Source organism: Schistocerca cancellata, chromosome 1, assembly GCF_023864275.1.
Source record: "Schistocerca cancellata isolate TAMUIC-IGC-003103 chromosome 1, iqSchCanc2.1, whole genome shotgun sequence".
NCBI classification, from domain to species: Eukaryota; Metazoa; Arthropoda; class Insecta; order Orthoptera; family Acrididae; genus Schistocerca; species Schistocerca cancellata.
Window position 1 is genome coordinate 75,307,954 of NC_064626.1, and position 13,862 is coordinate 75,321,815.

A 13,862-nucleotide genomic window follows, 5' to 3' on the forward strand; every position below is an offset into this window, starting at 1 on the left:
GTGGCTAGTGCTTTCAACCATTGTTTATCGAATATAGCACAGTGACAGATGAATGTACATCATGACAGGCAGCCAGTGCGAGGGCGCAGTCTGGTAACAATTGTGCAAATATATTATTCGCGTATCTGGCAACACCTGAGGAACTATCTAAATAAATATTGAATGGATGCTGATGAAATAACAGATGCTATAGTAAAAGCTAATGCAGCATTTATTGTACATCCACTAGCAGACATAGTAAATTCATCACTGTAGAGTGGTGTATCTCCAAATAGATTAAAAACTGCTAAAGTAACACCTCTGCATGGAAAGTGCTCCAAATGTGAAACTGCTAATTATACATTAGTTTTTTGCTTTTCAGGTTTCAGCAAAAGTATGTAAAAATGTTTCTTAGAAGATTAACAGCTTTGCTAAATGAAGAATGCTGGTAAATGACTTACAGTACAGGTTCAGAGCTGGAAAGCCAACTCAGTCAGCAACGTTTGCCTTTTTAAATGAAACGTTAATAATTGAGGGTGATAAACAATGTGGGCCTAATAATTGTTTTGTTTTCTTGATCTTAGCGAAGCCTTTGATGTTACTGATAACGACTTTCTCTAGCATAAATAATTACAGACTTAGAGGCCAGTCGAAAAGATTGAGCCAATCATATCTCAAAGATCATCAATAAATTATTAAAAAAATAAAACGAAATGACAAAGAAGCAGACACATCATTTAGTTTTTACAGCAAAAGGCAGAAAAAAAGAAAAAACAAGAAAATATAGATTATGGAATTCCACAAGAGTCTGTTCTGGGACATGTCCTATTTCTGATCTCTGTAAATGACTTGGCTAATACAATGAATGATAGAACCATGATACTCTTGGCAGATGATACTAGTATTCTAATTAGATCACCCACTGAAGGAAGTCTGCAGGAAACTGCAACTTGGGTAATATAAAATTTAGCACAGTGGTTCAGGCCCATCAGGCTTATCATAAATTTTAGAAAAAAATGTAGCAGTTAACTTTCACATTACACAAAACCTCCATCCTGCAAACCCTGTTTTCACCACTGAAGGAAACAATCCTTCAAATATGAGTCATATAAAATTTGTGTGCATACATATTCCAGAGAATGCACCTTAAGAACCTAAATAAAAAATCGAATGCAGTTACATACAGGGTGTCCCAAAATAATGTTTACATTCTTTGAAACAGAATATCTCTTTAATTAAAGGAGACAGGAATACAATTTTTATGGGTAATAATTTAGACGGTGATTTTGTCAGCAAACATGGCGTTATCGTTTGAGCAACGGAAATGGGTGCTAAAGTGTACAGGAGAATGTGAGTGCAGTAGGTCGACGTTGGAGAGTTGAATCTGGAACACCACCACCGACGTGAGTAACAATTACAAGAATCAGAGATAAGTTTGAAGTCGAAGGAATGGTGCACGATATGAAGAAGGGACACAGCGGACGAAAGAGAAGTTCAACAGACAATGAGAATGTTGATGCAGTAATCCAGTCATACACACGATCTCCAATGAAATCTGTGAGGCAATACTCTCGTGAGACTGAGATCTGCAGAAGCAGTGTTCATAGAATTTTGCGGTCTCAGAACTTTAACGAGGATGATCCTGATATGCGAAGCGAATTTTGTGAGTGGTTCATTAACAGATGTGAAGAAGAGCAACGTTTCCAAGATCGAATTCTTTGGTCAGATGAAGCGACGTTTAAACTTGATGGAACAATTAAATGCCATAATTGCGTGTACTGGGCCAGGGAGAATCCTTACATAACAGAGCAACGGCATGTTAATCTACCAAGAGTAACAGTCTGGTGTGGTCTGACTTCTAGAGGGTTAATTGGGCTGTACTTCTTTGGAAACACTGTCACGGGCGACTCGCACTTGGAAATGATAACTCCTGGTCTTAGCGTTGTCTTTGGAAATGAAGATTATTACTTTCAACAGGATGGAGCGCCATCTCACTTTCACCTGGATGTGAGAGTATTTCTCAATCGTACATTCCATGCCAGATGGATAGGACGAAGAGGGATTATGGAGTATCCCACTCGATGTCCAAATTTAACTCGTCTAGACTTCTTTCTGTGGGTACTCTCAAGAACACAGTTTAGACTGCGAGACCACACATACTGGATGATCTTAGAGAGCAAATTGAGAAAGCCTGTGATGCTATTCCATTGAAAACAATAAAGTAGCCATGTCGCTCAGTACAAAGTCGTTGTCAACAGTGTATTGTGATGTACAGACGCCAGTTTGAACATTTGTCAGACCATGAGGCATGTAACACCACTAAAATTGTATTTCTAACCCGTTTTATTAAAGAGATGTTCAGCTTCAAAGAGTGTATACATTATTTGGAACACCCTGTATACTGTTATTTTCAATTCAAATACATGATGCTTGTTGGTGGTGACAATGTACCATGTAAATATACAGTCACTACTGATGTACGGAATTACCTTAGGGAGAATTCCACAATTTATAAAAAAAAAAGGAATTACCTTAGGGAGAATTCCACAATTTAAAAAAAAAAAACATTTAAAATACAGAAAAAGATTATCAGAATAATAAAGCAAGCTAAATGCAGGGATTCTGGTAGAACCATTCTAAACGTCTGAAAATACTGCTTCTGCCTTGTTTGTATACTGTTGCACCACAGAATAATATTCTGGGCAGCTGTTAAAAAAATTGAGTTCTTCCATAGCAACACCAAAGGCAGAGCAGAATGGCTCGTCTGTTGACATATGACGCTGTTTGTTATAGGAGCGACCTCTAGGAGAAGGTTTGTGGAAGTGCGCCAAATTTATGATTATTACATTGCCAACCCAATGAAGGAGCAAAAAAGAGGAATTTATTTCTGACTGGTCCTCGTACACACACTGTCTGATCAAAAATAACCAGGCACTCATATGTTATGCAGAACTGACCACAAGGTGCCAATAGAAGCGATTCTAACTTTAAGGTTTATCTTTTAACTTTTATTTTTTGAATATTTATTTTAGTGATGTTATTTTTCTTATACCTAAATAGCTTAAACCCACCAGTATAAAAGGAGGCGAGGAGTATTGCATTGTCAGCAGAGATGGAGTACAGCAAAATGGGCCTGTCAGGAATGCTGTCACGTAGAATGAGGACTAGTCATTGGATGTCACGTGAGTGACAAATACATCAGGGACATTTCAACCCTTCTAAAGCTGCCCAAGTCGACTGCTGGTGACCCGACTGTGAAACAGAAACGCGAAGGAACAATCACAGCTAAACTGTGGCCAGAAAGACATCATTTACTGATGGACAGGGACTGTCGATCATTGCGGCGGGTTGTTGTAAAAAAAATCACTTGAAATGAGCAGAAGGAACCACTCGTGAGTTCCAGTGTGCTACGATTAGTCCAGGTGGCACAGTGACTGTATGTACAGAATTAAAACCACACATTTCTGTAGTCAGAGCTAAGGGACTCTCGAGGTGGTGTAAGGAGCAACACCGTTGGACAGTAGATGAATATCGTTTGTTAATCCGAAGGAATGGCTTGGATTTGGCAAATACCTGTAGAACGTTGCTTGCCATCACGTGTAGCGGTTCAAATGTCTCTGAGCACTACGGGACTTAGCATCTGAGGTCATCAGTCCCCTAGAACTGAGAACTACTTAAACCAAACTAACCTAAGGACATCACACACATCCATGCCTGAGGCACGATTCGAACGTGGAACAGTAGCGGTCGCGCGGTTCCAGACTGAAGCCCCTGGAACTGCTCGGCCACACCGGCCGGCGGGGACGTCTTCCTTGCTGTCCTCGCCCCTGGGTGCCAGCGCCCGTAGCTTCGCCATTGCCACACGACGGCAGGCCAGCGCAAATGCCATGTCTCGCGCCCGAGTCACCCACAGCATCTCTGCGGCGACCTGATGACCTGATGATCCAGGTGCCTTCAACTGTGATAGGGTACAGTGACGTTCCAGTTACAATGCCGTCCACCGCCGTAGAACAGTATGCACTTCCTGGTTTCCAGTCATTGTTGCCGGTCAGGTGCGCCGACCCGATGGAGGGCGGCTTCTCCCATTGTTGCTGAAGCGCAGACACCTCATATTGACATGCATCCTGCAGCAGGTTTCCAGGCGTTTCCTGTCTCCCCTCGGTCCCAATGACAGCCTGTGGTCAGGCTCCCCACTTCCTCAACTACGTCAACATGGGGTCCTCCACTCAGCGCTCGTAAGCCATAGTCAACTTCCGTTCTCAGATTTACGGGGGAGGAATGTGGTATCAACGTTCGATACCACACATGTTAGGGGTTGCAGATATCGACCACGGTCCGTAATAGATATCGCTGGACCCGCGAGTCGCGACTAGCGCCACTCCGCGGCTTGTGACAAGTATCTAGCGAGCCAACCATGAAGTGTGGAGGAGGATGTAATGGTTTGGGGGTGTGAGGGGTGTCTTTCGTGGTTACTGTGTATGGGTCTCTCACTGGGTTTAAGTAAAACGCTAAATTCTCAAGGATATGAACGCATTATATGCACTGCTCTTGATATTCATACAAGTGGTTCTCTATGTATGAATATCAAGAGCTCAGATGGAAACCCAGTTCTAAGCAAAGAAGGGAAAGCAGAAAGGTGGAAGGAGTATATAGAGGGTCTATACAAGGGCGATGTACTTGAGGACAATATTATGGAAATGGAAGAGGATGTAGATGAAGATGGAATGGGAGATATGATACTGCGTGAAGAGTTTGACAGAGCACTGAAAGACCTGAGTCAAAACAAAGCTCCGGGAGTAGACAACATTCCATTAGAACTACTGACAGCCTTGGGAGAGCCAGTCCTGACAAAACTCTACAACCTGGTGAGCAAGATGTATGCGACAGGCGAAATACTCTCAGACTTCAAGAAGAATATAATAATTCCAATCCCATAGAAAGCAGGTGTTGACAAATGTGAAAATTACCCAACTATCAGTTTAATAAGTCACGGCTGCAAAATACTAACGCGAATTCCTTACAGACGAATGGAAAAACTAGTAGAAGCCGACCTCGGGGAAGATCAGTTTGGATTCCGTAGAAATATCGGAACACGTGAGGCAATACTGACCCTACAACTTATCTTAGAAGCTAGACTAAGGAAAGGCAAACCTACTTTTCTGGCATTTGCAACTTTGAGAAAGCTTTTGGCAATGTTGACTGGAATACTCTCTTTCAAATTCTGAAGGTGGCAGGGGTAAAATACAGAGAGCGAAAAGCTATTTACAATTTGTACAGAAACCAGATGGCAGTTATAAGAGTCGAGGGGCATGAAAGGGAAGCAGTGGTTGGGAAGGGAGTGAGACAGGGTTGTAGCCTCTCCCCAATGTTATTCAATCTGTATATTGAGCAAGCAGTGAAGGAAACAAAAGAGAAATTCGGAGTAGGTATCAACATCCAGGGAGAAGAAATAAAAACTTTGAGGTTCACCGATGACATTGCAATTCTGTCAGAGACAGCAAAGGACTTGGAAGAGCAGTTGAACGGAATGGATAGTGTCTTGAAAGGAGGATATAAGATGAACATCAACAAAAGCAAAACGAGGATAATGGAATGTAGTCGAATTAAGTCGGGTGATGCTGAGGGAATTAGATTAGGAAATGAGACACTTAAAGTAGTAAAGGAGTTTTGCTATTTGGGGAGCAAAATAACTGATGATGGTCGAAGTAGAGAGGATATAAAATGTAGGCTGGCAATGGCAAGGAAAGCATTTATGCAGAAGAGAAATTTGTTAACATCGAGTATTGATGTAAGTGTCAGGAAGTCGTTTCTGAAAGTATTTGAATGGAGTCTAGCCATGTATGGAAGTGAAACATGGATGATAAATAGTTTGGACAAGAAGAGAATAGAAGCTTTCGAAATGTGGTGGTACAGAAGAATGCTTAAGAATGGGTAGATCACATAACTAATGAGGAAGAGACGTTTGTGGCACAACTTGACTAGAAGAAGGGATCGGTTGGTAGGACACGTTCTGAGGCATCAAGGGATCACCAGTTTAGTATTGGAGGGCAGCGTGGAGGGTAAAAATCGTAGAGGGAGACCAAGAGATGAATACACTAAGCAGATTCAGAAGGACGTAGGTTGCAGTAGGTACTGGGAGATGAAGAAGCTTGTACAGGATAGAGTAGCGTGGAGAGTTGCATCAAACCAGTCTTAGGACTGAAGACCACAACAACAACAATATGCACTGCATATAGCAAACGAACAGTTGGGAGATGATAACTGTTTGTATCAGCCTGGCAGTATACATTGTCACAAATCAGCATCTGTGAGGCAATAGGTTGTGGACAATAACATTCCCCAAGTGGATTGACCTGCCCAGAGTCCCGACCTGAGCTCCATGGAACACGTTTGGGACGAGTTAGAATGTCGATTTCGTTCCAGACTCCAGTGTCCGACATCACTACCTTTTCTGGTTTGGGCTCTTGAGGAAGACTCGGCTGCCAGCGCTCCACAGACATTCAGACACGTAACTGTGACCTCAGCGGAGCTGAAGCCGTCATAAAGGTGAAGGGTGGACACAGCCCATGTTAATGTCCATTAAAGGATGTCCGAATACCTTTGATCAGATAGTGTATGTTAATCTGCAATTGATTACCATGCTTTTTGTGGGGTCTTGCCCACTCGTCGCTAATAGGGTGCCTAAGGGATGCAGAGTTCTCATAATGCTATACAACAATTCAAACAAATAACATTAGTCGCTTTATTTATACAAGGGTGAGTCAAATTAAAACGTTAAATATGTAATAACAAATCGAAATTTCGCGCCGTTATCCTGTAAGTTGGTAAGCGTGCTACAAACAGCGTGCAGAATAGCCTGTAGATGGCAGCATAGTGTAGATGCACACATTTCATCGTAATATCAGTATAAAGATGGCCAACCCCCTTCCGACGTGCACCAGGGGAGAACAGCGTTCTGTTATTCTGTTTGTGCGCAGTGAAGGTGTGGAACCTATTGAAATTCATCGACGAATGAAGGTTCAATACGGTGACGCATGTTTGTCACAGCAGAAAGTCTACAAATGGAGTAGGAAGGTCGCAAATGATGTGACTTCAGTGGAAGATGCTCCTCGTCCAGGTCAGGCACAACGAGTTGTGACTCCACAGAACATTGCAGCAGTTGAAGCCATAGTGAAGGAAAACTGCCGAGTGACACTGAATGATATTGCAGCATGTTTACAGATTAGTCATGGGTGAGCACACCACATTCTGCATGATGTGCTCCAGTTTCACAAAGTGTCTGCAAGATGGGTGCCACGGCAGCAGCTGACTCCTAAAATGGGAGAACGACGTGTTGATGCTTGTGAAGAACTTCTTCGGCGCTTTGAACGAGAAGGTGACGGCTTCCTTGCAAGGATCGTTACTGGGGACGAAACCTGGTTTCACTTCCACCAACCGGAAACGAAGAGAGCGAGCAACGAGGCAAAACGAGGCAAAACCAAAGCAGTTCCGAACAGAACCATCAGCAAGCAAGGTTATGCTGTCTCTCGTTTGGGACGAAAAAAGCGTCATTTTGGAGCATTAAATGCCTAGAGGGACCACTGTCACCAGTGCATCATACACAGATCTCCTAAAAATCATCTGCAGCCTGCAATCAAATCAAAGCGACGTGGATGCTGTCAGCAGGTGTCCTTTTGCAACATGACAATGCAAGGCCCCACACTGTCTGTACAACAGTTGCAACAATCACAGACCTGCATTTTGAGTGTCTTCCTCATCCACCATATTCACCAGACCTTGCTGCAAGCGATTTCCATATGTCTTGACCACTCAAAGATGCAATGGGAAGTAAGAAGATCCGTTCTGATGAAGAGGTACGCCAAGCCGTGCATGAGTGGTTGCGCGGACTACCAAAAGAATTGTTTTCTAAAGGAGTTTATGCACTTTGTAAGCACTGGAGGACTTGCATTGAGCGTGGGGGAGATTATGTTGAAAAGTGATACAGCTTTGTACCACTTCTGCTCAATAAATAATATTTAAAAAATATTTAAGTTTTTCATTTGACTCACCCTCGTATAAATCAATTGACAATAGTTAACTCTGAAGATTTAGAAGTAGTCGTCGCAAACGAGGAGCGACAGGCAATACAATTTAGAGTCCCTAATATATGAACTGTTCAGGTAAGTTGACACACGTCACTGACAACTAAAGTCCGCGATCTGGTGCCGATCTGAGTGGCCAAGGCTAGCGGGAGCGATGCTTATATTCCCTTCTTCCAGGTGTCGCTCTTGGCACGGCGCGGTCCAATTCAGTGCACCATTGGCCGCCGTCTCCTCACCGCCTTCTCTGCTCTTGCGTTCCGCATCTTCGTTCCGGCACTTGTGGTTACACCAGAGCACTTTTGTTGTGTAAGTAGAGTGGCGCTGGTCACGGTTCGGTTTGAGCATACTTTACAGAAGTAAAGTTACTTCTGCCTATTGACGTATAGCTCAGTCGTTCCACATCCTTGAAGGCTCTGCTTTGTGATGGGAATGATTGATTGATGAACAGAGAGCACCGGAGGCGAGGAGTATGACTGATAAACGTGGCTCTGGCTGCAGTAAATACTGGTGTTTGTCCTCGGCCTGCCAGTACAGATGAACTGCATCCAGAACAGTTTCTAGGGCACTGCCTGATGGGTACCAGGGTACCCCAGCACTTGCCATAACATAGAATGGGAAACTATGTGAGACACTGACAGCACTGCAAGGGGCTGTACTGTGCAGGGTCTTTATGTAGGCCCCTGAACCAAGATAACTCGGAATGGTATCTGTTATATCACATTGTTACATATCTTGTACTAAGAATAGATACTGCTCTAGCGCTAACTTCTTCCTCGAATCACTCCGTATTTCCTCTGCGGCATTCGATCATATACTTTCTCTAGAACTACAAAGAACATACGTACCTAGTTATTCTCTCGATGTTTTCCATAAGCTAGCGGGGTGCAATATAACTTCTGTTGTTCCTTTTCTTTTGAATAAAGGTGCCAAGCACTATGTAATAGCCTAGTTACAAAGTTTCAAGGACCAGTTTTAAATTAAGAAACTAGAGATATTCTTGATCCTCCTACCGAGAAGGTAAGATTAAGTTAACTACAAGGCTCGCGGGAAAATGTCAGCAGTCATTGTTTCCGTGCTCCATACACAATTGAATAGGAATGAAACCCTAACTTGTGGTACCATGCTAAGTACTCTCTGCCATGTACTTCACAGTGGACTGCAGAGAATATACACTCCTGGAAATTGAAATAAGAACACCGTGAATTCATTGTCCCAGGAAGGGGAAACTTTATTGACACATTCCTGGGGTCAGATACATCACATGATCACACTGACAGAACCACAGGCACATAGACACAGGCAACAGAGCATGCACAATGTCGGCACTAGTACAGTGTATATCCACCTTTTGCAGCAATGCAGGCTGCTACTCTCCCATGGAGACGATCGTAGAGATGCTGGATGTAGTCTTGTGGAACGGCTTGCCATGCCATTTCCACCTGGCGCCTCAGTTGGACCAGCGTTCGTGCTGGACGTGCAGACCGCGTGAGACGACGCTTCATCCAGTCCCAAACATGCTCAATGGGGGACAGATCCGGAGATCTTGCTGGCCAGGGTAGTTGACTTACACCTTCTAGAGCACGTTGGGTGGCACGGGATACATGCGGACGTGCATTGTCCTGTTGGAACAGCAAGTTCCCTTGCCGGTCTAGGAATGGTAGAACGATGGGTTCGATGACGGTTTGGATGTACCGTGCACTATTCAGTGTCCCCTCGACGATCACCAGTGGTGTACGGCCAGTGTAGGAGATCGCTCCCCACACCATGATGCCGGGTGTTGGCCCTGTGTGCCTCTGTCGTATGCAGTCCAGATTGTGGCGCTCACCTGCACGGCGCCAAACACGCATACGACCATCATTGGCACCAAGGCAGAAGCGACTCTCATCGCTGAAGACGACACGTCTCCATTCGTCCCTCCATTCACGCCTGTCACGACACCACTGGAGGCGGGCTGCACGATGTTGGGGCGTGAGCGGAAGACGGCCTAACGGTGTGCGGGACCGTAGCCCAGCTTCATGGAGACGGTTGCGAATGGTCCTCGCCGATACCCCAGGAGCAACAGTGTCCCTAATTTGCTGGGAAGTGGCGGTGCGGTCCCCTACGGCACTGCGTAGGATCCTACGGTCTTGGCGTGCATCCGTGCGTCGCTGCGGTCCGGTCCCAGGTCGACGGGCACGTGCACCTTCCGCCGACCACTGGCGACAACATCGATGTACTGTGGAGACCTCACGCCCCACGTGTTGAGCAATTCGGCGGTACGTCCACCCGGCCTCCCGCATGCCCACTATACGCCCTCGCTCAAAGTCCGTCAACTGCACATACGGTTCACGTCCACGCTGTCGCGGCATGCTACCAGTGTTAAAGACTGCGATGGAGCTCCGTATGCCACGGCAAACTGGCTGACACTGACGGCGGCGGTGCTCAAATGGTGCGCAGCTGGCGCCATTCGACGACCAACACCGCGGTTCCTGGTGTGTCCGCTGTGCCGTGCGTGTGATCATTGCTTGTACAGCCCTCTCGCAGTGTCCGGAGCAAGTATGGTGGGTCTGACACACCGGTGTCAATGTGTTCTTTTTTCCATTTCCAGGAGTGTATTTAGATGGAGATGTACAGGGGGTCGACAGTAATGTGGACACACCATCATGCCTAATACGGTGCAGAAACTGGCTGGCATTGAAAATTGCTTCCAGTCGTCTCAGTATTGATAATCTAGGTCTTATATGGTTTTCAAGGGAAGATTATGCCATTCTTCCTATAAAAAAGTGACAAGCCCAGGTAACGATAATGGTAGTGGATAGCGATCACCCGACCTTCTCTCTAAAGCAGATCACAAAGGCTCAATAATAGTTGGAAATTTGTGCTAAGTTCCTATGGGACCAAACTGCTGATGTCATCGGTCCCTAGGCTTACACACTACTTAATCTAACTTAAACTAACTTACGCTAAACACGCAACACACGCCCATGCCCAAGGGAGGACTCGAACCTCCGACTGGGGGCGCCGAGCGAACCGTGAAAAGGCACCTCGGACCATGCGGCTACCCTACGTGACTAAGAAAAGTGCGTTCTGGTCACTGTGGTGTCCAGGGGAAACGCTACATTTCATCATTGTGCTCAAAAAACCAGACCTGGACGATGCGAGATGTGTGAAGAGGGGCCTGTCATGTTAGAACACAGCATCCCCATTGCAGAACAAACATTGTACGAGTGTTATCCCAAAAGTAAGGTCTCCTATTTTTTTATAAGTACATAGACCTGTTTATTTCTACAATGGTTTACATCAGTTTACAGCTTGAACATTTAGCTATTTTTCGACATAATCACCATTTCTTTCGATGCATTTTTGTAGACGCTGTGGCAGTTTTTGTCTGCCCATGTCATAGCAGCTCACCGCCATGCCGTTCACAAAGTTGTGAACCTCTTCTTTCACCTCGTCGTCGGAGCTGATTCGCTGAGACCACAATTAACGCTGACGGGTACTGAGAGACTCTGAAAAAACTCGAACGGGCAATTCAGAACCGGAGAAGAGTAATGTTGAGCAAGGGCGTACACATTCTCCATGACAATGCTCGCCCACACATCGCTCGGCAAACCGTTGCTCTCCTGCAGCAGTTTCAGTGGAACATAATCACCCAGCCACCCTATAGTCCTGACTTTGCGCCCAGAGACTATCACCTGTTGCCTAGATTAAAGGAACATTTGATCGGAAAGCGATTCAGCTCCGACGACGAGGTGAAAGAAGAGGTTCATAACTTTCTGAACAGCATGGCGGCGAGCTGGTATGACATGGGCACACAAAAACTGCCACAGCGTCAACAAAAATGCATCGACAGAAATGGTGATTATGTCGAAAAATAGCTAAATGTTCAAGCTGTAAACTGATGTAAGCCATATAGAAATAAACAGGTACTTACACTACTGGCCATTAAAATTGCTACACCAAGAAGAATTGCAGATGAGAAACAGGTATTCATTGGACAAATATATTATACTAGAACTGACATGTGATTACATTTTCGCTCAATTTGGGTGCATAGATCCTGAGAAATCAGTACCTAGAACAACCACCTCTGGCCATAATAACGGCCTTGATACGCCTGGGCATTGAGTCAAACAGAGCTTGGATGGCGTGTACAGATACAGCTGCCCATGCAGCGTCAACACGATACCACAGTTCATCAACAGTAGTGACTGGCGTATTGTGACGAGCCAGTTGCTCGGCCACCATTGACCAGACGTTTTCAGTTGGTGAGAGATCTGGAGAATGTGCTGGCCAGGGCAGCAGTCGAACATTTTCTGTATCCAGAAAGGCCCGTACAGGACCTGCAACATGCGGTCGTGCATTATCCTGCTGAATGTACGGTTTCGCAGGGATCGAATGAAGGGTAGAGCCACTGGTCGTAACACATCTGAAACGTAACGTCCAATGCTCAAAGTGCCGTCAGTGCGAACAAGAGGTGACCGAGACGTGTAACCAATGGCAACCCATACCATCACGCCGGCTGATACGCCACTATGGCGATGACGAATACACGCTTCCAATGTGCGTTCACTGTGATGTCGCCAAACACGGATGTGACCACCATGATGCTGTAAACAGAACCTGGCTTCATCCGAAAAAATGACGTTTAGCCATTCGTGCACCCGGGTTCGTCGTTGAGTACACCATCGCAGGCGCTCCTGTCTGTGATGCAGCGTCAAGGGTAACCACAGCCATGGTCTCCGAGCTGATAGTCCATGCTGCTGCAAACGTCGTCGAACTGTTCGTGCAGATGGTTGTTGTCTTGCAAACGTCGCCATCTGTGGACTCAGGGATCGAGACGTGGCTGCACAATCCGTTATAGCCATGCAGATAAGATACCTGTCATCTCGACTGCTAGTGATACGAGGCCGTTGGGATCCAGAACGGCGTTCCTGAACCCACCGATTCCATATTCTGCTAACACTCATTGGATCTCGACCAACGCGAGCAGCAATGTCACGATACGATAAACCGCAATCGCGATAGGCTACAATCCGACCTTTATCAAAGTCGGAAACGTGATGGTAGGCATTTCTCCTCCTTACACGAGGCATCACAACAATGTTTCGCCAGGCAACGCCGGTCAACTGCTGTTTGTGTATGAGAAATCGGTTGGAAGCTTTCCTCAGTCAGCATGTTGTAGGTGTCGCCACCGGCGCCAACCTTGTGTGAATGCTCTGAAAAGCTAATCATTTGCATATCACAGCATCTTCTTCCTGTCGGTTAAATTTCGCGTCTGTAGCACGTCATCTTCGTGGTGTAGCAATTATAATGGCCAGTAGTGTATAAAAAAATAGGAGACCTTACTTTTGATATTACCCTCGTACCATGGGATATACCTGATCAGCCAAAATGGTCTCATAGTCACTGGCATTAATGTGACCTTCCAAAGCACCCACAGGTCCCAAGGAATACCACGATACTGCTGACCAAATCATCACTGAACGCCCGCCATGTTTCACTCTTGGAACTTAAACTCGGCCGGAAGTTGGAAACAGTGTGCAACAAGACTCACCGTAACAAATTAATTCTTCCATTGCTCCATAGTCCAGGTTATAAGGCTTCCGCACCACGTTCTGCTGTTAAGGACATTCGCATCGCTGATAATTAGTTTTGGAATTCCACTCGCCCTGCAGTCCCTGCTGATGGTACTCCCTTCGTGTTGTTTTCGTGCTGACAAGGTTCGCGTGTACGACATCGCGTGTACGACATCGTCGAGCAGATGCGCAAAACTATAGACCTATATCTCTGACGTCGATCTGTTGTAGAATTTTAGAACAT

The 13,862-nt window shown here is 45.4% G+C and overlaps 1 protein-coding gene across 1 annotated transcript in view; it reads right to left on the reverse strand.

The window, feature by feature from the left end:
• Positions 1-13,647, reverse strand: part of LOC126165285 (GTPase Era, mitochondrial) — a 64,061-nt gene extending 50,414 nt beyond the window's left edge. The window contains exon 1 of the mRNA XM_049920307.1: positions 13,597-13,647. The gene's annotated coding sequence lies outside the window, so the exon portion shown is untranslated. The remainder of the gene's footprint in view (positions 1-13,596) is intronic.
• Between the last annotated feature and the right edge of the window lie 215 nt (positions 13,648-13,862).